Raw genomic sequence first — 22,075 nt, 5'->3', positions numbered from 1 at the left:
CAGAATGTCCTTCCTCAAATTTGGAGACCAAAACTGCACTCAATTCTTCAGGTGCGGTCTCACCAGGGCCCTGTATAGTTGCAGAAGGACCTCTTTGCTCCTATACTCAATTCCTCTTGTTATGAAGGCCAGCATGCCATTAGCTTTCTTCATTGCCTGCTGTACCTATACAGGAAAAATAACGTCTCAGACATGAGACAAACAAAATATTTGTGAAGCTGTAATTGTTTTATTATGACAAGTCTCAGCAATTGAGGCATTTCAAGTTGAGCCTTACTGTGAATTCTGAAGAGGTCAAGGCAATTCATATTTTTGTACCTGGATTTTTTTCAACTTCGTAATTAATTAATAATGTAAATCCAAGGAAATAACAACTACAATTTGTCAGCATATTTTCTAATCTTGAGACAGCCTGAAAACTAGTAAGTGACTTTCTGTTATGACAATATACATTTCCCTACAGAAACGATTCACAATAAAGCGATTACGTCTTCCTAATTTGATTGTCAGTACAATTCAGAAAATGGACCACTAAATGTGCTTTGTGTTTGTGTTGAAAACAGTTGACTTCCAGTGCTTTTGAACAGCCAATCCATTGCCAACATTTTAACAATTAGATAATGCAGAGAACAGCTCAATGTTGTTTGCAAAAAGTAAATTGCACCTTGGCAAAGTTCAATTCTTCTAGTTCAATGCATATGTTCCATATGATTTCAACACCACTTGCCAGTGATCCTAGCTCCCACTAATTCATATTAACATGATTAATAATTATTATTAATAGAGTATTCTAGGTGGAATGCCCTACAATTGTTTTAATTACTACACACTAATGTGTGAGTGGAGGTTTAGCGTTTTTTTTGTATTTCTCAAATCTAGTCATAAGCCTGAGGCATTGAAGGAGCACATTTTGGTGCTCAGCTTCCATTCTCTGCAATATAAACTTCTCTTCTTTTCAAAACAACAACTAGGAACTACGAATGAACACAGGAAAGTCAGCTTTAAATCTTTAAAGATCATTTCTCCAAGTGTCAGGCCCAGTAACAAAATAATCAAAAACAATTTGTTAAATTGGGAAGGGCTTACTCTAACAAACAAAGAACAGTATAACAAAGGAACAGGCCATTCAGCCCACCAAGAGAAAGCTGACACAAGATGCCTTTCTAAACTAAAAACTTGTTATCTCTATACTTTTTGCATCCCTCTGTTCCCTGCCTATTCATTTTTTCTGTCAAGATGGAACTTAAACATTGTTATTGTATCCATATCCACAACCTCCTTTGGCAGCGCATTCCAGGCACTTACCACCCTCTGTGCAAAAAAAACTTGCCTCTCACATCTCTTTTAAATCTATTCCCTTTTACTTTAAACCTGTGTCCCCTAATAAATAACATTTGTACCTTGAAAAAAAGGCACTAACTACACATTGTATCCTCACCTCTCATAATTTTGTAAACTTCTATTAAGTTATCCCTCATTCTTCAACATTCAAATAAAAACATACCAAGTTTGTCCAATCTCTCCTCATAGCCAATATCCTCCAAACCATGCAACATACTATTTCTGTACCTTCCCCAAAGCCTCTGTGGCAACGAGAACTGTACACAATATTCCAATTGTGGCCTAACTAAAAATCTATTCAGCTGCAACATGACTTGTCAACTTTTGCTATATGCTCTGCCTGATAAAGGCAAGCATGCCATATGCCTTCTTGTCATTTGCATGCGTACTTCCCATCTGCATTAGATCTCCCAAAATGCATCACCTCACATTTGCTCAGATTAATTTCCATCTGCCATTTTTCTGCCCATGTCTCAAACCTATCCATATCCTCTGGCAATCCTTCTAACAATCTGCATCACTCCCAGTCTTTATGTCATCCACAAACTTCCCAATCAGACCATCTACATTCTGCTCCAAATCATATTATATATCCATATACTATAACCAACAGGGGTCTCAGCATTGATCCCTGCGGAACATCACTGGTCATAGGCTTACAATCTAAAAAACACCCTTCCATTGCTATTTTGTCTTCTAGAAAGTACACAATATGGTGAAGGTTAGTGGGAAGTTTTTAAAAACTTTTACTATTACTGAAATGCTCCCCCATTTGCCTGACTTATTTTCCTATAATTAGGTCTAGTATTGCTCCCTCTGTTGTAAGACTTTCTACGTGTTGGCAGAAAAAAATCTCCTAAGACCATACAAAATAGGAACAGAAGTATGCCTTCTGACCCCTCAAGCCTGCTTCGCCATTCAATAAGATCATGGCTGATTTGACCCTCCTTACGTCCATTTTCCTGCCCTTTCCCCAGAACCCTTGATTTCCTTTGAGGAGGAAGTCCTCCACATTTCAGTAATAGTAACCATAAATCAATAAGATTTAAGTTAGTTATGGATAAGGATAAAGGTTCTAATCTGGGGAAAGCTGATTTTAATAAGGTAAGGCAGGATCTGGCCAAAGTGGATTTGAAGCAGATACTTGCCAGAAAATCTACATTAAAATAACTGGTGGATAACATTATGGCAAGACCACAGGCAGTTTAGAAGTATATGAGGGACAGGAGAAAACCAGGGAAAGAGCAGTGCCCCTTAGGGCCCAAAACAGGAACCACCATAGTGCCAATTTTTATGCCACATGTGAACTGAATAATTGTGGAGCTGGGAGACAAAGGTGAAGTTTTAAATGAATACTCATATTCATTTATATTCATAATGGACGAGGTCGGTTGGTCCAGGAAATAGGGAGGGGAACTGTGATATACTTGAATAAATTAACATTGAGAAGGAAGAGGTATTAGCAGTATTGGCATGGGCACAATAGTGATACCACAAATATAGACGACAATGCTTTTTCTTTTAAAAATACAAATGTACTATATGATATCATCTGCAATGAAAATTGTTAAGTCTTCAAATCATGTCTCTTCATCCCTTGTCACTGCAAGCTAATATTGATCATCGTTTGAACAATCTAGTCTCTGTATTAGTATCCAATTTCTTACTAAGTCATCAAAATATCAACTGTAACTCACTGCCCGATATTAACTGCAATGTACCCTTACATTGATAGTTTTGCATTACTATTGCTTTCATGATCGCTTATTATCATACTGACCAGTTTACTGACAAACAGAGCACCTACTGCTTTCAGAGACATCTCCAGTAATATAAAGACACCTACTGAATTTAAAAAATCCAAGATTTTAAGTCGAACAATTTTTATTGTTATAACAACTGCAAATTAGAGCAGCTAATTGAAAAACAAAACTTCAACAAGGAATCTGTGCCTACACTAAATAACAAAAAGCACAACCTCTCACCTTCCATTAATTCAGTTCAATCAAAGTATCGCATTAAAATATGCAATTTGAATCTGAAATATAGTTCAGGTTAACAGCATACTAACCAAAAAAAATCTAACAGCCCTTTCAATTTTACCTGATCATTCTCAGTTCTGTGATACAAAACTAACTGACTCAGAACAGAAAACATAAACTTACTTGAAGCCAAACAGCTGAACACATCCGCAGATCATCAAGTGACCTCCCACTGCAGAGGAAACAACTTACTTATTTCCACAACATACAGCAGTTATCTAATCAGAAAAACACATGAAAGGAAGGGGCAAAAGCTCAAGGGGGTCCTTCTTTGTTAAAAAGAATCAAAAATACACTATTTTATCTCAATCCACTACAAAAAACAAGTCTACCATATTAACAAGAACATCATTGATCTTGCAAAGGAACTGAACCATTTTTGTCTTGTCTGTTTTAATAAGTAACAAAATTTGCTGAGAAACTGAAATCAATGTATCACATTAAAATATGCAATAGCGAATTTGAAATATAGTTCTCAGGTCAACAGCTTACTTTGCACATCACATGAAACATGCCATTTTAAACTGAAGTAATATGAATAGGCTTAGATATCAGGAAGCTCCAAAACATGCTCCATTTTGATAATATCTCACAAATTCACTATCAATACTAAAATAATACATTTCCAAATGTGTAAATTGGCCACACAACACAGACTGTGGAGAGAATTGAAGTATATCTGTGTAAATGGAATCCTAATTGGACTGAAATATAATCAGAGCTGCAGCTGTTCAGTTTTTAGGTCATTGATCAAATCCCATAACTTAGATGGAATCTCTGTACTATCCATATAATCACAAAAGATGGTACCAGCCTAGATCTTTTTACCACTGCCAGACTTCAAAACAATCCTGAGACAGCTGCTTCTATGAACTTTACCACTGAAAAAATATTACTTGTGACTTATTACTATCACTATCTTCAATTCATCCACTTTGCACTTTAAGCAAGTCTAAGTGAAATTAAAATGGCTAAAATACGTGGCATCAATCCAGGCACTCACCTCGGGGAGTTTGCATACTGCTGATCAAATTTCTACGTGGTGTTTCTACTCCACAGGTGTCTGCAAACTGACTTTTTTTATTTTAGAACCTCAGTTATCTATTGCTAGACCCTAATTACTCAAACTCCTCCCATTTGGCCTTGAAGTAACCTTTTTACACGATAACCAACAGAGTTAACACTCCAGCACAACTTATAATCAGAATTGCCCAGTAGGGCTTCATCACTGGAATGAAGTTGTTTGCTTGTTGTGAATTTGAGTGGTAAATGAGAAACGCAAAAGGAAAGTCAATTAACATTTCTAGTTTCTACTTAACTACGGAAAGCAGTTTACTTTTGAAAAAACAGTGATGTTACTTTGTCTGTAAGCATAGCTTGTGACAATAAGTCCGAATGTTGTTGAGAAATATCTTCAAAAGGACAGAATGCAAAAAAATGTCTAACAGAAAAAGTGCCTGAAGTACTTCAAAGCAAGCAAATTAATTATACTTCAAAGCACTAACAACCAATCTCTCTATACCTGTAGCTTCTTTGTGATATCCTGATTGATGTTCTGTATCTCCAAATGCTTCAGAATATTTCCATGTATTTCAGGGTAATCCTACAGAGGACAGAAGTTTCACCTACTACATGCATGAAACGAACTAACTACTTTGGCAATCTGAAGGAACATGCTTGTATTAACTTCCCTCCCAGCCTACAGGGCTTCCTCACAGGCACATATGCAACAAACTGCACCAACATGCCCTTTCAACTGTGACATCAGCAGAATCCATGGTTACTAGCACTCCTCTACCTGAGTGCATGCCAAAGCCTACCTGTCAGACCTGCTTCTCCACTTAAAATGACAAAGCACACTGTTGAAAACAAACTGCACATCCTCTGTCTTTTTACCCTGCAGAATAATATTATCAATTCAGATTGAAAGAATTGTTATATTATTGCAAGCAAGTTAAATAAACAAGTTTTGCATTTTGGTATCGGATAGTTTTGGATAATTCAACACCTAGTGGGAAATACATAGGTGTGTGAGAAAATTAACATGTATTGCTTACACTGAAATTGGACAGCTTGTCATAACTTGTGGAAATGATTCTGGTTGGAGCTATGATGAGCTGGTGGATAATAGAGGATTAATCTTTTTGAAAAAAATCTTTGCCTTTTAGAAAAATAATGAACACATTTTGTTAATACAAAATTTTGCTCTGGGGATATGAGAGGTATTTTCTTAAATTAAGCCAAATATGCAAACAAGCTTCTTACCAAATCTCCTCATAAATAGTCCTTTAATGGCATATGCTGATCTGGCCACTTGAGTCTGTCTGCCATTCAATAAGATCATGGCTGATCATTATGTGGACTTAGCTCCACATACCCACCTGCTCACTCTACCCTTGATTCCTTAACGTTCAAAAGTTTATCCATCTTTGCCTTAAAAACATTCAAGGAGGTAGCCTTAACTGGGCAGGGAATTGCAAAGGAAAGCATACCAAACGCCTTCTTCACTATCCTATCTATCTGCGACTCCACTTTCAAGGAGCTATGAACCTGCACTCCAAGGTCTCTTTGATCAGCAACACTCCCTAAGGACCTTACCATTAAGTGTTTAAGTCCTGCTAAGATTTGCTTTTCCAAAATGTAGCACCTCGCATTTATCTCAATTAAACTCCATCTGCCACTTCTCAGCCCATTGGCCCATCTGGTCAAGAGCTGAAAATGTGTTGCTGGAAAAGCGCAGCAGGTCAGGCAGCATCCAGGGAACAAGAGAATCGACGTTTCGGGCATAAGCCCTTCTTCAAGAATGAGGAAAGTTTGTCCAGCAGGCTAAGATAAAAGGTAGGGAGGAGGGACTTGGGGGAGGGGTGTCAGAAATGTGATAGGTGGTAAGAGGTCAAGGTGAGGGTGATAGGTCAGACTGGGGTGGGGGCGGAGAGGTCGGGAAGAAGATTGCAGGTTAGGAAGGCCTGTTCTCCTGTTCCCTGGATGCTGCCTGACCTGCTGCGCTTTTCCAGCAACACATTTTCAGCTCTGATCTCCAGCATCTGCAGACTTCACTTTCTCCATCTGGTCAAGATCCCGTTCTAATCTGAGGTAACTTTCTTTGCTGTCCACTACACCTCCAATTTTGGTGTCATCTGCAAACTTACTAACTGCTGTGGTTCTGTTCGCCGAGCTGGAAGTTTTTGTTGCAAACGTTTCGTCCCCTGTCTAGGTGACATCCTCAGTGCTTGGGAGCCTCCTGTGAAGCGCTTCTGTGGTGTTTCCTCCGGCATTTATAGTGGTCTGTCCCTGCCGCTTCCGGTTGTCAGTTTCAGCTGTCCGCTGTAGTGGCCGGTATATTGGGTCCAGATCTATGTGTTTGTTGATGGAGTTTGTGGATGAGTGCCAAGCTTCTAGGAATTCCCTGGCTGTTCTTTGTTTCGCTTGCCCTATAATGGTAGTATTATCCCAGTCAAATTCATGTTGCTTGTCGTCTGCGTGTGTGGCTACTAGGGATAGCTGGTCGTGTTGTTTCGTGGCTAGTTGATGTTCGTGGATGCGGATCGTTACTAACTGTACCTCTTATGCTCACATCCAAATCATTTCCATAAATGACAAAAAGTAGTGGACCCAGCACCGATGCTTGTGGCAATCCACTGGTCACAGGCCTCCAGTCTGAAAAACAACTGTCCTCCACCACCACACTCTGTCTTCTACCTTTGAGCCAGTTCTGTATCCAAATGGCTAGTTCTCCCTGTATTCTGTGAGATCCAGCCTTGCTAATCAGTCTCTCATGGGGAACCTTGTCGAACACCTTACTGAAGTCCATATTGATCACATCTACCGGTCTGCCCTCATCAATCCTCTTTATTACATCTTCAAAGAAAACTCAATCAAGTTTGTGAGATATGATTTCCCACGCACAAAGCCATGTTGACTATCCCTAATCAGTCCTTGCCTTTCCAAATACATGTATATCCTGTCCCTTAGGATTCCCTCCAACAACTTGCCCACCACCGACGTCAAGCTCACCGGTCTATAGTTCCCTGGCTTGTCTTTACCACCCTTCTTAAACAGTGGCACCATGTTAGCCAACCTCCAGTCTTTTGGCACCTCACCTGTGACTATCGATGAAAGAAATATCTCAGTAAGAGGCCCAGCAATCACTTTCCTAGCTTCCCACAGAGTTCAAGGGTCCACCTGATCAGGTTCCAGGGATTTAAATTAATCCTACAGTGATTCACAGAATTACAACATCATCAGATTTATAGTGGAGATACAGTCCATTCAGTAAAAATTCATAAACCACCTCTCACCCAGCTTAATCTCAAAATATCTGCCTGACATTATTCATTTACAGAGACATAGGGCTAGAAGTAGGGCAAACCGTCTTTGAGCTGGTTTCACCTTTCACTTAAGTTTCGGCTAAGCTGTACCTATACTCCAGTCATCTGCTCCGATTCATAATATTCCTTAATATCATGGCCGAACAAAAATCAAGCAACTTCAGTTTTGAAACTTTTAATTGGAAGAGTCTCTTTGGTAGCTTGTAGGGACAGTTTTTCAAATTTCCACTACCTATTCTGTTAATAAATCCTTTCTGATATGAACTCTTAATAGGCTGGCTCTAACTTGAAGGCGCTGTCTTCTGTTCTGAACACACACACCATAGAAAATAATGTCATTCTATCTATCCTATCAAATCCTTGAATCATCCCAAACACTTCCATTAGATCATCCCTTAATCTTCTACATACAACAGAATACAAGGCTTGTCCAGGCAACCTGTTCAGATAATTTAATCCTTTTAGCAACAGTAAATCTGCATTGAATCCCCCTGTAAAGGTATACATGCCATTTGCCTCAATCACACCATATGGTAGCAAATCTAATATTTAATCATTTACTAGATAAAGGGTTTTTTAAAAAAATCTTTTATTGGATTTATAAGTATGACTTCTAGTTTCAAACTATCTCACCAGTGACTTCTCTTTGTCTACCTTTCAGAATTTAAAAGATAATGAGGCTGTTTAACAAAGGCAATACATGCATCATGAGAAACTTCAATCTGGATGTTGATTAAAATAGTCAGATTAGCTGAGGAAACCGTGAGAAAGAACTTAGACTGTTTCCTAGAACAATATTGTGGATCCACCCAGGCATCAAGCTATTTTGGATCTGGTGATATGTAATAAGGCAGATTAAATAAATGATATCAGAATAAATGATCCCACAGGAAATAGTGACCATAATATGGTAGAATTTAGCATTCAGTTTGAAAGGGAGGCACTTGGGTGAGTAACAACTGGCTGAGCTGAAATAAGGGTAATTGCGTGGGATCCAAGATGGCGGCGACCCAGTAAGTCTGAGTCCATAGTGCTCTTCCCAAGACTTGGGTAAAGTGGGTCGCCCACCCCCATCACACTCACCAAATCATTCATAATAGCTGTTTAATTGAATTAGTTGCTTAGTATTACATTTAAACAGTCTAATATTTAGTAAAAATGACCAAAGGGAAGGGAGCTCGCAGCTCTCAGCAAGCAGGAACCCCTCTCCCACCCTGTCCAGCTGCAGCAGAGGCATCCACAGCCACCCCGGGGGACTTACCTACAGTGACAGGCCTTGTGGAGATGATCTCCGAGCTGGACGCGAAGATCGACGCTTTTATCGAGGAGTCCCGAAGTCGATGGGACTCACTCTCGGCCGTGCTGCAGAAGCACGACCGAGACATTAAGGAGATCGAGCGCCGAGTCGGAGGGGCGGAGCTAAAGGCCGCGACCTCCGAAACTACAGCGCAATTGGCCGTGGATCGGGTCCGGACTCTCGAACAGCGAGTCCGGACCTTAGAGAATTACATTGACGACCTCGATTATCGAGGTAAAATAAAATTCGTTTGCTGGGCCTTCCCGAACGGGAAGAGGAAGGCCAGCTTACAGCGTTTCTCGAAAAGTGGCTGCCACAGCTTTTAAATCTGGAGGCTGGATCAGGCCAGGTGAGGGTGGAATGGGCCTACCGGGTCGCAATACGCGGGCCCGGCTCGAACCAGCGCCCATGCCCGGTTCTGTTCCGGCTGCAGAGCTACAAGGAGAGGCAGATACTCCTAGAAGCCTCTAGAAATCTTGGAAAAGATCCCTTCGCCATGATCTATAAAGGATCCAAGATCATGTTATTCGAGGACTTTTCCCCAGCTCTGGTCCGAAAGAGGAAGGCATTCGACGAGGCGAAGAAGCGTTTAAGGGACTTAAATATTCAGTACTCCTTACGCTACCCAGCAACGCTACACTTTAACCATGAAGGATCCGTGTATAACTTCGGATCGTCAGAAAAGGCTAAGGAATTCTTGGACTCTCTTAGATAAACTGTAAGACATAATGGATGTTGGTTTGCCTTTCCCCCCGCTTTGGTTTATGTCCCCCCCTTTTTTTCTTACTTTACTGATTAATATTATCATGGGGGGGGTGGGGAGAGGGATTTGATTTTCTCCCCCCCCTTGGGGTTGTTTTCTTTTATTATTTTATGTATATATGTGGGATGTATGTATATGTGTGTGTGTGTATATATGTAAATGTATGTGTGTATGTGTGTGTGTGTATATATATATATATATATAAGCTGGGGGCTTTGGTTAAAGTTGGTGGGGGGAGGTGGTTACCTTATTCAATTTTACCTCTGTCTTTAGGAGCGGGGTTGTTTCTCCCTTGTTATTTTGTATTAGTATATTTAAAAATTATTTGTTGAGGTTGTAATTTTATAGTTAAAATGTTTATATATGATATTAACATTACCAAATATATCCAGGTGTTGGTATGGGTGGGGGTAGGATGCTCACTGTTAACTCCAGCCTTGTATTATATCTGAATTCTCCTCATTTTATTGAGGAGTGCCTGGGTCAAGGGTGGAGCATTGGTTGGGAGAGGATATGATGGACTTTTGGAGAGGAAGTGACACCCCCTGGGAATAAGGGGGAAAATCTCCACTTAGATACGTTTTATATTTTTTTTATTTAGAAATCGTTTTTTATTGTATTGGTGTGAGTGTATTAGAGAGGCTTTATTTTTGAAAATTTTATACGCTCTATGCTCAGGATGTTCCGGATAGGGATTCCCCTCCCGAGGGGTCTCGGATTTGCCCAGATGATTATGGTTGATCAGTCAGTTAAGTGGTGCACCTGGAATGTCAATGGGAGTAATTCGCCAGTCACAAAGAAGAAAATATTATCAAATCTTAAGAAGGAAAGAGTTGATATAGCTCTCCTACAGGAGACACACCTGTCGGATAAAGAACACTTGAAATTACGACAGGGTGGATTTGATCAGGCCTTTTTTTCTTCTTTTAGCTCAAAAAGCAGGGGAGTTGTTATTCTTGTTCGGAAGAATTTCCCTTTCAAAATCCTAAAGCAGATAAAAGACGAATCTAGACGATATATTTTGATTAAAGCCCTCATAAGTGGAGAGGAATATGGGATTTTAAATTTGTACTGCCCCCCGGCACATCCCTTTAAATTTATAACGGAAGCCTTTTCAAAATTGATGGCTTTTGGTGCCCGTCCTACAGTTATAGGGGGAGACTTTAATTGTATTATGGATCCGGAAATAGATAGGATTCCCAAGAGTACTGCAGGAGTATCTCCCAGATCTAGACAATTGATGAATCTGAACAAAGAATTAGGATTAGTAGATGTATGGAGATGTCTTCATCCACAGGGCAGAGATTTTTCTTTCTACTCCAATCCACATAAATGTCATACTAGAATTGATATGTTTTCTGCCCCCTTGATTTTTTAAAATTCTATATCATCCTGTAAAATAGGTAATATAGCAATTTCCGACCACGCTGCTGTATATATGGAAACTAAGGCGAGGAACAATGGGACATCCCCTCGGCATTGGCGTATGGACCCCTTCCTAATGAAAGATAGTAAATTTGTAAAGTACTTCTCTTAAGAATTTAAAACTTTTTTAGAAAGTAATTCAGGTACAGCTAGCAACCCGTCAATGATGTGGGAGACCATCAAAGCTTACACGCGAGATTTGATCATCTCCTACTCAGCGACCCAGAAGAAATTGAAGGGAGAACAACAGCGTCTGCTTGAAGCTCGCTTAAAAGCAGCTGAAAACAGCATACACTGATAGACTTTCTATTATTAAATTGCAAAGGATTATGGCTCTTAGGACAGCTCTAAACACTACGCTTACTCAAACGGCTAAGAGGGAAATATTATTTGCAAAACAAAGGTTATATGAATATGGCGACAAACCGGGTAGATACTTAGCATTTCTTGCAAAGAAAAAAAAGGCCCCTCAGATTATTACGTCTATCAAGAAAAGTACGGGTATTCTGACTCATGATCATAAAAAGATTAATGCGATCTATAGAGAATTTTATTCTCAGTCATATAAATCGCAGGACTGTGAAGATAGGACGAGGAGGAAGCAGTCATTTTAAAAAAATTTGACCTTTCTAGGCCTAACTCCGGAACAGGTATCGGTCCTAAATGCTCCTCTAACAGTCCAAGAAATACTTGATGCAATTAGGCAACTTCAGAGTGGTAGGGCACCGGGTCCAAATGGTTTTCAAGCTGAATTCTATAAAGAATTTACAGAAATATTGGCTGGTCCACTTATGGACATGTATAACTATGCATATAGTCAGGGCTGTCTCCCGCCTTTGCTGAAAGAAGCAAATATCTCTCTTATCCTTAAAAAAGGAAAGGATCCAGAAGATTGTACATCATATAGACCAATGTCCTTGCTAAATGTAGATTTTAAAATCCTTTGTAAAACGTTAGCACTGAGACTAGAAAGGGTACTGCCACATATTATAAAGGAGGATCAGACGGGGTTTATTAAGGGCCGTAGATCATCCAATAATATTAGAAGGGTTTTGAATATGATTCAAGCCTGCCATCAGGGAAAGATACCAGGAGTAGTAGTTTCATTAGACGCGGAAAAGGCATTTAATAGGGTTGAATCGTCATATTTGTTTTACACATTAGAAAGGTTTGACGTTGGACAGGTGTTTACCAAATGGGTCTCAACATTGTATAGTGATCCCAAAGCAGTTGTGGTTACCAATGGATTAGGTTCGGATAGCTTCAGTGTGGGTAGGGGCTGCCGTCAGGGATGTCCCCTCTCGCCATTGTTATTCACGCTAATAATTGAACCACTAGCAGAAGCTATACGAGCTGATCCTAATATAACGGCCCCGAGGATTGGTACAGGTAAACATAAAATTACCCTTTATGCAGATGATGTTCTTCTATTCCTCAGTAATCCTCTGATGTCCGTACCTCGCCTAATCCAAGTTATTATTACATTTAGTGCATTCTCAGGCTATAAAATTAATTTTTCAAAATCGGAGGCTATGCCAATGGGTGCTATGACACCCCATTTAGTGGACGGATCCCTTTTTCCCTTTCGTTGGTCCCTGGAGGGCTTCTTATATTTAGGCATTTTTATTACTCCAGTATTTGGTCAGTTGTATAAGGTTAATTTTGTGCATTTACTGGAAAGGATAAGGCAGGATCTCCAGCGATGGGGAGACCTTCCAATTTCCTGGTTGGGTAGAATAGCACTAATCAAAATGAATGTCCTGCCCCGTCTCCTATATCCTATGAGAATGCTTCCGGTGATGCTGCTGAGGACGGCTCTACGTAAATTATATGGCTGGCTGGGTTCCTTTATCTGGAATCATAGACGGCCCCTCAGTAAGCTGAAGAAGCTACAGCTTCCACAGATAAGGGGAGGATTGGACTTCCCAGACTTTAGGAAATATCAGTTAAGTTCCCTATTAAGTTACATAGCTGATTGGGTCTTGTCTGATCCACAATCAATCTGGTTGGACATCGAGGCCTCTCAAGTAAAATACCCACTTATTAACCTTTTATTTTCAGACTAAGAGGAAAATCATTGCAGATCACTGTAAAAACCCTATAATACTAAACACAATTAAGGCTTGGAATATAATGCGGCAAAATGAGGGCAATTGACATAAAACATCCCCCTATGCACCGATAGTGGGAGCATGGGGATTCCATCCGGGGTTTACAGATGCCACTTTTAAACTCTGGAGATCCAGGGGTATGACATGTCTAGGGGACCTATTTAAGGATGGGGTCCTGATGTCTTTTGAACAGCTGCGTCAGAAATTCGGATTACCTAATGGAGACCTCTTTCGATACTTCCAAATTCGAGATTATATACAGAATAAGACTACGTTATTAGATAGCCTTTATAAATCAGATAGAGAATGTAGTGTCCTATGACCAGTGGGGGTATCTTCCGTCAGTACTATTTATCATTTACTACATGATGAAGTATCGGGAGATATGGATAATCTGCATAAAACATGGGATCAGGATTTGGGACTAGAAATCTCTATAGAAACGTGGAATGATATTTGGGAAAACGCTAGAAGAATTACTATCTGTAACAGAACCCAGGCTATCCAGCTGAAGATACTTCATAGGGCCCATATAGCACCGGTTCGATTGGCAAAATTTAAGGCAGGAGCATCTCCAATTGTCCCAAATGCAAAATAGAGGTGGACACTCTTGTACATTGCCTATGGGCCTGTCATAAGATCCGTAGATATTGGACTAAAGTAACAAGTACCCTGACAGAAATTTTAGGAACGGAAATTAAAGTGGACCCTGTATCTCTCCTTTTGGGCTTTTCGAACTTTCCCTCCCTGGACATGTACGGGAAGAGACTATTTTCTATTCTTTCTTTCTGTGCAAGGAAAAATATTTTGGTGAACTGGGTGGCTGAGGGCCCCCCTGGACTTTCAAATTGGCACAGATTAATTCTGGAATGTATTCCCCTTGACTTCCTTACAAATATGGTGCACCGAAAGACCGAATTATTTTATAAAATATGGCAGCCCTTTTTGAATTACATAAATACAGATATCTCGGCTATCCTAACAAGGGCTTTTATTTAATTGAAATTACAAACCTGGCTGGTCCAGGGCCCCTTAGGAGAGGAATCCCACACGAATACGGGTTTTATTACATCTGATATTAACACATTCCGAGCATGTAAGAGACTTAAATATACACTCTGGTTAGTTATAGGTTAGATTAGTAGATAGTTGAGTTTTGTTTTTTGTTCTTTTCCGGTATTTTTTTTTCTCTTTCTTCTTTTGTTAAATTTTGGCTATTGTATATTTGATTTAATTGTATATCAATGTTTATATTTGAGAGTTTTGTTTATTTTTGTAAACTTGTAAAAATGTTAAATTTCTAATAAAAATATCTATTAAAAAAATAAGGGTAATTGCAAAGGAATAAGGGCTGAGCTGGCTGGAGTTAACTGGGAAAGGAATTCAGTAGCAAAGAGAAGTAATGACAGATTTTTTTATGAAAATAGTTTCATTCCATCAAATACTTAAATGATCCAAAACATTTCAATTAGATCATCCCTTTTCTCACTGCAAAGACATATTCCAGTGAGGAAGAAGGAAGTGAATGACCAACCATGGTTCATCAGGCAAGTTAAGGATAGTGTCAACTTGAAAGAGAAAAACACACAATTGGGCAAAGATTAGTGGTAAGCCAGAGGTTTGGAAATGTTTTAAAAACCAATAACAGACAAATAAAAAAGGGAAAAAAGTAAACTTTGATGGTAAACTTGCAGGAAATATCAAGAAGGACAGCAAGAGCTTCTTTAAATATAAAAGAAGCCAAAGTATGCATAAGGCCCCTAGAGAATGAGAATGCAGAAATAATGGAAAACTAGGAAACTGCAGAGGAGCAAAACAAACACTTCGCAATAGTCTTCATAATAGCTTTCTAAAATAATCAAGGGGCAAAAGTGGTCAAGAAATAAATTCAATAACTATCACCAGTGAAAAACTAAAGTGCTAGGGAAAGTAAAGCTAAAGGAAAATGAAGCTAAGTACCCTGGGCCTAATGAGATATATCCTTAGATATTAAAGGAAATAGCTCCAGCGATAGTGTTACCCTGATTGTAATTTTCTAGGAATCATTAGATTCTGAAAAAGTCAGAGAGCATTGGAAAACTTTCAAGATAACATCTTTATTTAAAAATGAAGGAGATTAAAAAAAAATTATTTTAAGCCAGTTAGTTTAATTATTGAGAAATTGTAAGGGTGTAATGATGGAGCATTTAGAAGTGCATAATATGATCAAGCAAAGACAGCATAGCTGCATGAAGGGGCAATTAGACTTTATTAGGTAAGTAACAAACAGGATAGATAAGGGAAAGCATCGAATGTAATACATTTGGATTTGCAGGTAGCTTTTAACAAGATACCACACATTAGGCTATTTCATAAGATAAGAACCCATGGTGATGGAGGTAGTATATTAGTCTAGATAAAGGATTGGCCAATTAATAGGAAACTGAGCTGAAATAAGAGGGGCATTTTCAGGATGGCAACCTGTTATTAGTGGATTGCCACAATTATCAGTGCTGAGGCCACAATTATTTACAATATATATAAATGACTTGGGACTTGATTGAAGAAAGCGAATGTACTATTGCCATGTTTTTGGATGATATAACAATTGGTGGAATGGCAAGAGGTGAGTATGACATAAAGAGTCTGCAAAATGATACAGGCAGGATAAATGAAAGCAAACATTTAGCAGATGAAATATAATTTGACAAAATGTGAGGTTATGCAGGAAGACTAGAGGAGCTGAATATTATTAAAATGGAGAAAGACTACAGAAAACACAGCACAGGGAGATTTGAGAGTCCTCAAATGGAATGTTGGCCTTTATTCCAGTTGGAATGGAATATAAAAGGAGGGAGGTTGCTAAAAGAAGGGAGATTGCTAAAATGAAATGAGGTGCTAGTTAGATTTTCACTGGAATATTGTGCATAATTTTGAGGCGCTTATCTGAAGGAAGATATACAGGTATTCGACATAGTTCAATGGAAGTTCACTCGACTGATACCAGATATATTGCCACTACCTTATGAGGAATGACTGAGTGGGTTGGGCTTGTCCTCACTGGAATTTAGAAGAATTAGAAAGGACCTTATTGAAACACACAAAATTCTTAGTGGACTCGACAGTGTAAAAACAGAAAAACTGTTTCCCCTTGTAGGACAGACTAGCACCAGAGGGCATAATCTCAGAACAAGGGGTTGAACAGTCAAAACAGAGTTGAGAAAGAATTTATTTTCTCTGCAAAATTCTTTGCCATAGAGGGCTGTCAAGGATGGGTGATTAAATATATTCAAGGCTGTGATAAACAGATTTTTATCAGAAATGGAATCAACAATTATAGGGAAAGGCAGGAAAGTGCAGTTGAGGTTTATCAGATCAGCCAAGATCTCATTGAATGGCAGACCAGAGACATTGGGATTTACTACTTCTGCTCCAACATCTTATGGAGTCTAACTTCTCCGGAGATAAGAATCCAAGCTTGTCCAGTTTTCACTAGTTGCTTTGCAAAAAAGCCTTTCCTTTTCATGCTGTATTAATGACATTGATTGTTTCTGCTCACACTACCAGTCTACCAGAAAAAAAAACTGAGCATTCAGCTGCTACCTGAGGAAACCAGACAACCCTGCAAGTTATACGCCTAAAGGGGCAAGATGAGAAAGTGGAAGAAAAGGGGAAGGAGAGGGGGAAAGGCACAAGGATGAAAAGAGTCAAAGGAGAGAGAAGAGGCAAAGTGGAGAAAAGGGGGGAGATTAGAGGAGGGGGAGGAAAGATCAGAGAAGGGCAAAAGGGGGAAAGGTGGGGCTAATGGGGTTGGAGAGGGAGAATGAAGGAGGAAGGAAGGAGAGGATGTGAGGGATAGGGAGAAAAGAGGGTAAAGGGGGGAAGTGGGAGAAAGGAGGACAAAGAAGGAGAGAGAGACAGAGAAGTCAGTGGGAAGAAGAGAGGAGGTCAGAGAATGGAAGAGTGAGCAAGGTCTTTGGGAGAATGAGATTAGAGGAGGGAGAGAAGGGATGGAGTGGAGGGAAGAAAAGGAATTGGAGAAGTGGGAGAAGGGGAGGGCAAGAGTGACATGAGAAGAGAGGACAGGAAGTGAGAAAAAGAAAATGAAGAAGAAAAGAGGAAAGAGTTGATTTGATTTGATTTATTATTATCACGTGTCTAAGTTCAGTGAAAAGTTTTGTTTTGCAAACAGTAGTACAGACAGATCATAACATACAAAGACACAAATATCACAGGGTGATTGAACATAGAGAGGAATACAAAGTTACAGCTGCAAAGAAGGTATACAAAAAGCAAGGAGAAAGTGAGGACTGCAGATGCTGGAGATCAGAGCTGAAAATGTGTTGCTGGAAAAGCGCAGCAGGTCAGGTAGCATCCAAGGAGCATGAGAATTGACGTGAAGAAGGGTTCATGCCCGAAACGTTGATTCTCCTGCTCCTTGCATGCCCTCATACAAAAAGCAAGATCAATATTAGATTGGAAATTTGAGAGGCCATTCAATCGTCTTATAATAGCAGAGAAGAAGCTGTTCTTGAAACTGTTGGTACATATATTTAAGCTTTTGTATCTTCTAGGAGAAAGTGAGGACTGCAGATGCTGGACATCAGAGTTGAAAAGTGTGGCACTGGAAACGCGCAGCAGGTTAAGCAGCATTCAAGGAGCAGGAGAATTGATGTTTCAGGCATAAGCCCTTCATTGGGAGTGATGAATTCCTAATGAAGGGCTTATGCCCGAAATGTAGATTCCCCTGCTCCTTGGATGCTGCCTGACCTGCTCTGCTTTTCTGGCATCACACTTTTCGACTTCTGTATCTTCTGCCTGACAGAAGAGTTGGAAGAGATTATAATTGGGGTGGAAGGGGTCTTTGATGATGTTGGCTACCTTTCCGCAACAATGAAAAATGTAGGTGGAGTCAATGGATGAAGGTTGGCTTGTGTCATGGTCTGGGCTGCGTTCACAACTATCTGGAGCTTCTTATGTCATGGGCGGAGCATTTGCCGTACCAAACCATGATGCATCCAGATAGAATGCTTTCTATAGTACATCTGTAAAGATTGGTGAGGGTCCTTATGGACGTGCAAAATTTCTGTGCCATCTTGACCATGGCATCAACATGGGTGGTCCAGGACAGATTGTTGGTGATCGTCACACCTAGGAACTTGATGCTTTCGACCATCTCCACCTCAGCTCCATTGATGTGTGTCCTCCTCCTTGCTTCCTGAAGTCGATGATCAGCTCTTTAGCTTTCCTGACATTGAGAGAGATTGTTGTCATTGCACCATGTCACCAAGTATTCTATCTCTTTCCTATATTTGGTCTCTTGATTGTTTGATATCTGTCTACAATGGTGGTGTTGTCAGTGAACTTGTAGATGGAGTTTGGATGACATTTGGCCAGAAAGTCTTGAGTATAAGGGAGTACAGTAAGAGGCTGAGTATGCATTCTTGTGGGGTGCCAGGATTGAGGATTGTCATGGGGGAGGTGTTGTTTCTATCTTCACTGATTGCAGTCTGTGGGTCAGCAAATTGAGGATCCAGTTGCAGAGGTGGTGAGGAGATATAGATCTCAGAGTTTAGAGATTAGTTTGGCTAGGATTCTAGTGTTGAAGGCAGAGCTGTAGTTAATAAGTAGAAGCCTGATGTAGGTATCCTTTTAATCCAATGTTCCAAGGAATGAGTAAAAGGCTAGTAGGCAAATTGCAAGAAGTCAAGGCAGGCTGGGAGACCAGAGTCGATGTAAACAATGACTAACCTCTTGAAGTACTTCATAATTGTGGAGGTCAGAGCCACCGGGCAGTAGTCATTGAGACACGTTGCATGTGTTTTCTTTGGTACTGGTGGTCTTCTTAAAGTTCAGATTTCACATTGTAGTGAGGCGAGATTAAAGAGGTCAGTGAATACAACCACCAGCTGATCCACACAGGATCTGAGTGCACAGCTGGGGACACCATCTGAGCCAGGCACTTTCCATGGGTTCACTCTCAAGAAGGCTGATCTAACGTCTGCAGCAATGACTGAGGGAACAGGTGCGTCTGGACTATTGGGGCAGGTGACACTGTCTCACTGACCTTCTGCTCATACCGAGCATAAAAAGCATTAGATGCACAAAGGAAAATGTATTTTTGACTACTACTCTGGGTTGGGAAAGATAGTGAGAGGGTAGAGAATGGTTGAGAAATGGAAGACAGGTGAAAATGGAGGGTGGAGAAGAAAGAGGGAGGGTATTTGGAAGGAGAGGGAGAGGGGGCTGGGGTTAGAGAATGTGAGGGATAGGGATAGAGGTGGATGTGGCAGTCAAGGGGGTAGTAGAGAAGTGGGGGTGAGGGGTGGAAGAAAGGAGAAGGGAAGAGGAGAAGCAAAGGAAGAGCTGAGGGCAGTGGGATGAGTCGGGCGATGAGAGGACTAAGTGGGAAGTGAAGGAGAGGAGAAAGGAGAACGCATAGAGCAGATTGGAGGTAGATAAGAGCAGGACGGATGAGAAAGCAGAGGGTCTGAGGCCTCAGAATTTGGAGAGTGGGAAGGACAGCAGAGTTGGATGGTGAAAGGAGGAATAGAGCAGAATGGGTTAGGATGAGAGAAAGGGAATGGAGGAAGAGAGTGGGAAACAAGGTGGGAGAAATGGGGAGGAGAGAAAATGTGGATTCAGGACAACAGAGGAACTAGAATGGGTGGGGGGGGTGGAGTGAAGAAGGGAGAACTATAGCAATACATAACAATAGAAACACTATTATATAATAACTAATTATAGTAGTTACAGAAGGCATTGTAACCAATACGAATGACACTATAATGATTACTGCAGTGATTTGTTTACATTAAACAATTACACTTACAACTGGGACTTAGAAAAATGTTGGAGACTTGTTTATGTTCTTCCATTTCATGCTTAAATCACAACTATGAGTCATAGCTACAACTTGAGAAAAATTCTGATCTCTGAGTTTTCTTCTCTTGATCGCTTAATCATTAATCAAGCTTTTGTTTCAGCGTACTTTTTCTTTAGCTGAGTTCTAATTATTTTAGTTGAATGCAATAGAGCATGTTAAAGCAAAATAAATGTTTGCAACTGAATATCTTTGGTGTACAGTGTGATTTCATTTTGTGGTCATTGATTTCAATAGATCACTACTAGATGTCAGGTAATCAATGAATAAATGCTTTGCATCTCATATTAAATGCTTTTGAATTCAGATCATCACAAATAAGTGCTTTGGAGTGAAAAATGATGTCAATTTTTTCTGGTAGACTTCATACACAGAATACCTACTAAAGATGCAGAATAAAAGCCGAAAGAACGGCGGATACTGTAAATCAGAAACAAAACAGAAGTTGCCGGAAAAGCTCAGCAAATCTGGCAGCATCTGTGAACAGAAATCAAAGTTAACATTTCTGGTCCGATGGACCATTCCTCAGAACTAATCATAGACTGGGTGACTGCTTCACATTTACATTCTGCCCACAAAAGCTTCCAGTTGTGTGCCACTTTAACGGCTTTTGCCCGAAACGTTGATTCTCCTGCTCCTCGGATGCTGCCTGACCTGCTGTGCTTTTCCAGCACTACTCTAATCTTGACTCTAATCTCCAGCATCTGCAGTATCCACTTTTGCCCACTTTAACGCTCCACCCTGTTGCCTGGCCATTATCTCTGTCTCAGGCTTGCTGCAGTGCTCCAGCGAAGCTCAGCGCAAGCTGCAAGAAAAACACACTTCATTTTCTGCTTGGGGACCCTGCACTCCTCTGAATGCAATATTGAGTTCAATAATTTTAGGGCCTGTATTTCTCCAGCACTAAATGTTTTTATTTCAGATTCCTAACATCCACAGTACTTTGCTTATATGCCAATGAACAGATATTATCCACAATTTTAATGCCGAGAATAGGAAGCAGTCATTTCCTAATGCGTGTTACACGATATACAATCTACACACAGGCTTTAGCAATCTTACACAGCCTAGTTATTTTCTGTTCTGATTACACTTCTTCTGCAATACCAGCACATATTAAAAAGTGATTAACTAATGGCTAGCTGATAAAGTGGGCAAGAAGCCCAACAGCAATAAAATATTGACTGCTGTTGCTTGGGTGCAATTTAAGATAAGTCAAATTAAATCTTAGTAAGAGACTCTGACATTATTAAAGTTACCTTCAATTTGGACTAAAACTCCATCATGAGTTAATTTTAAAATTTGTAATTGAAGATTGCATGGGAACATTAATTACACCAATCTACATCCAAATTTACAATTCCAAGTTACTCTTAGCCCAATGTGCTTTTATCATAACTGCTGATGATTAATGCAAATGGAAGCTTGAAAACTGGTCCAAACCATAGACCTTTATCATCTAGTAAAGGGATGTGTAATTTACAGTCCACAGGCTGCATGTCTGTACAATTTACAGCTCATTCACAGATTTTGCAAGGTGCTACCCCTGCAAACAGAAACCCTTTCTCTCTCTTTTGTGCTGCCCCACGCTTATTATGAGCCTATTACTGTAGAAAATCTAGGAGAGAACCAGCGTGTGACGGCAGTGAGCAGCAGGAGACCTGGAGGTGAGGTAGTAAGACTGTGGGCTGGCTCTGGTTTCTGGTTTTGTTTCAGATGTCTAAGGGTCACTTTATTTCACAGACAAAAAGGAGTAAGATTTGGAGCTGGGCGGGGTGGTCCTCTCACCCAGATCATGCCTGTCCCTGGGCATCTTCATGAGACGGTTGTTTAGGGGCGGATTGTGGAGGATGGGGGTTCTGCCAACCCACCTTGCCCTTCTTACTTCCTGGGAAGTTCTTGGGCA

The 22,075-nt window shown here is 40.2% G+C and overlaps 1 protein-coding gene across 9 annotated transcripts in view; it reads right to left on the bottom strand.

Annotated features, from left to right (window-relative positions):
- The window catches only part of LOC122550039 (sickle tail protein), a 720,789-nt gene that overhangs the window by 296,767 nt on the left and 401,947 nt on the right, over nucleotides 1-22,075 (bottom strand). Inside the window, exon 1 of one of the 9 annotated variants that reach the window (XM_087987429.1) lies at nucleotides 4,906-5,063. The exons of the other annotated variants lie outside the window; for them this stretch is intronic. The gene's annotated coding sequence lies outside the window, so the exon portion shown is untranslated. Of the gene's footprint in view, nucleotides 1-4,905; nucleotides 5,064-22,075 lie in introns of those variants that run through there. 9 annotated transcript variants of the gene reach the window in all.

This window comes from Chiloscyllium plagiosum, unplaced genomic scaffold, assembly GCF_037043375.1.
Source record: "Chiloscyllium plagiosum isolate Xiang-an unplaced genomic scaffold, Cpla_swu_hap1 HiC_scaffold_5, whole genome shotgun sequence".
Taxonomy (NCBI): Eukaryota; Metazoa; Chordata; class Chondrichthyes; order Orectolobiformes; family Hemiscylliidae; genus Chiloscyllium; species Chiloscyllium plagiosum.
The sequence above is the reverse complement of the archived record's forward strand: the minus strand, read 5'-3'. Positions and strand labels throughout refer to the sequence as shown.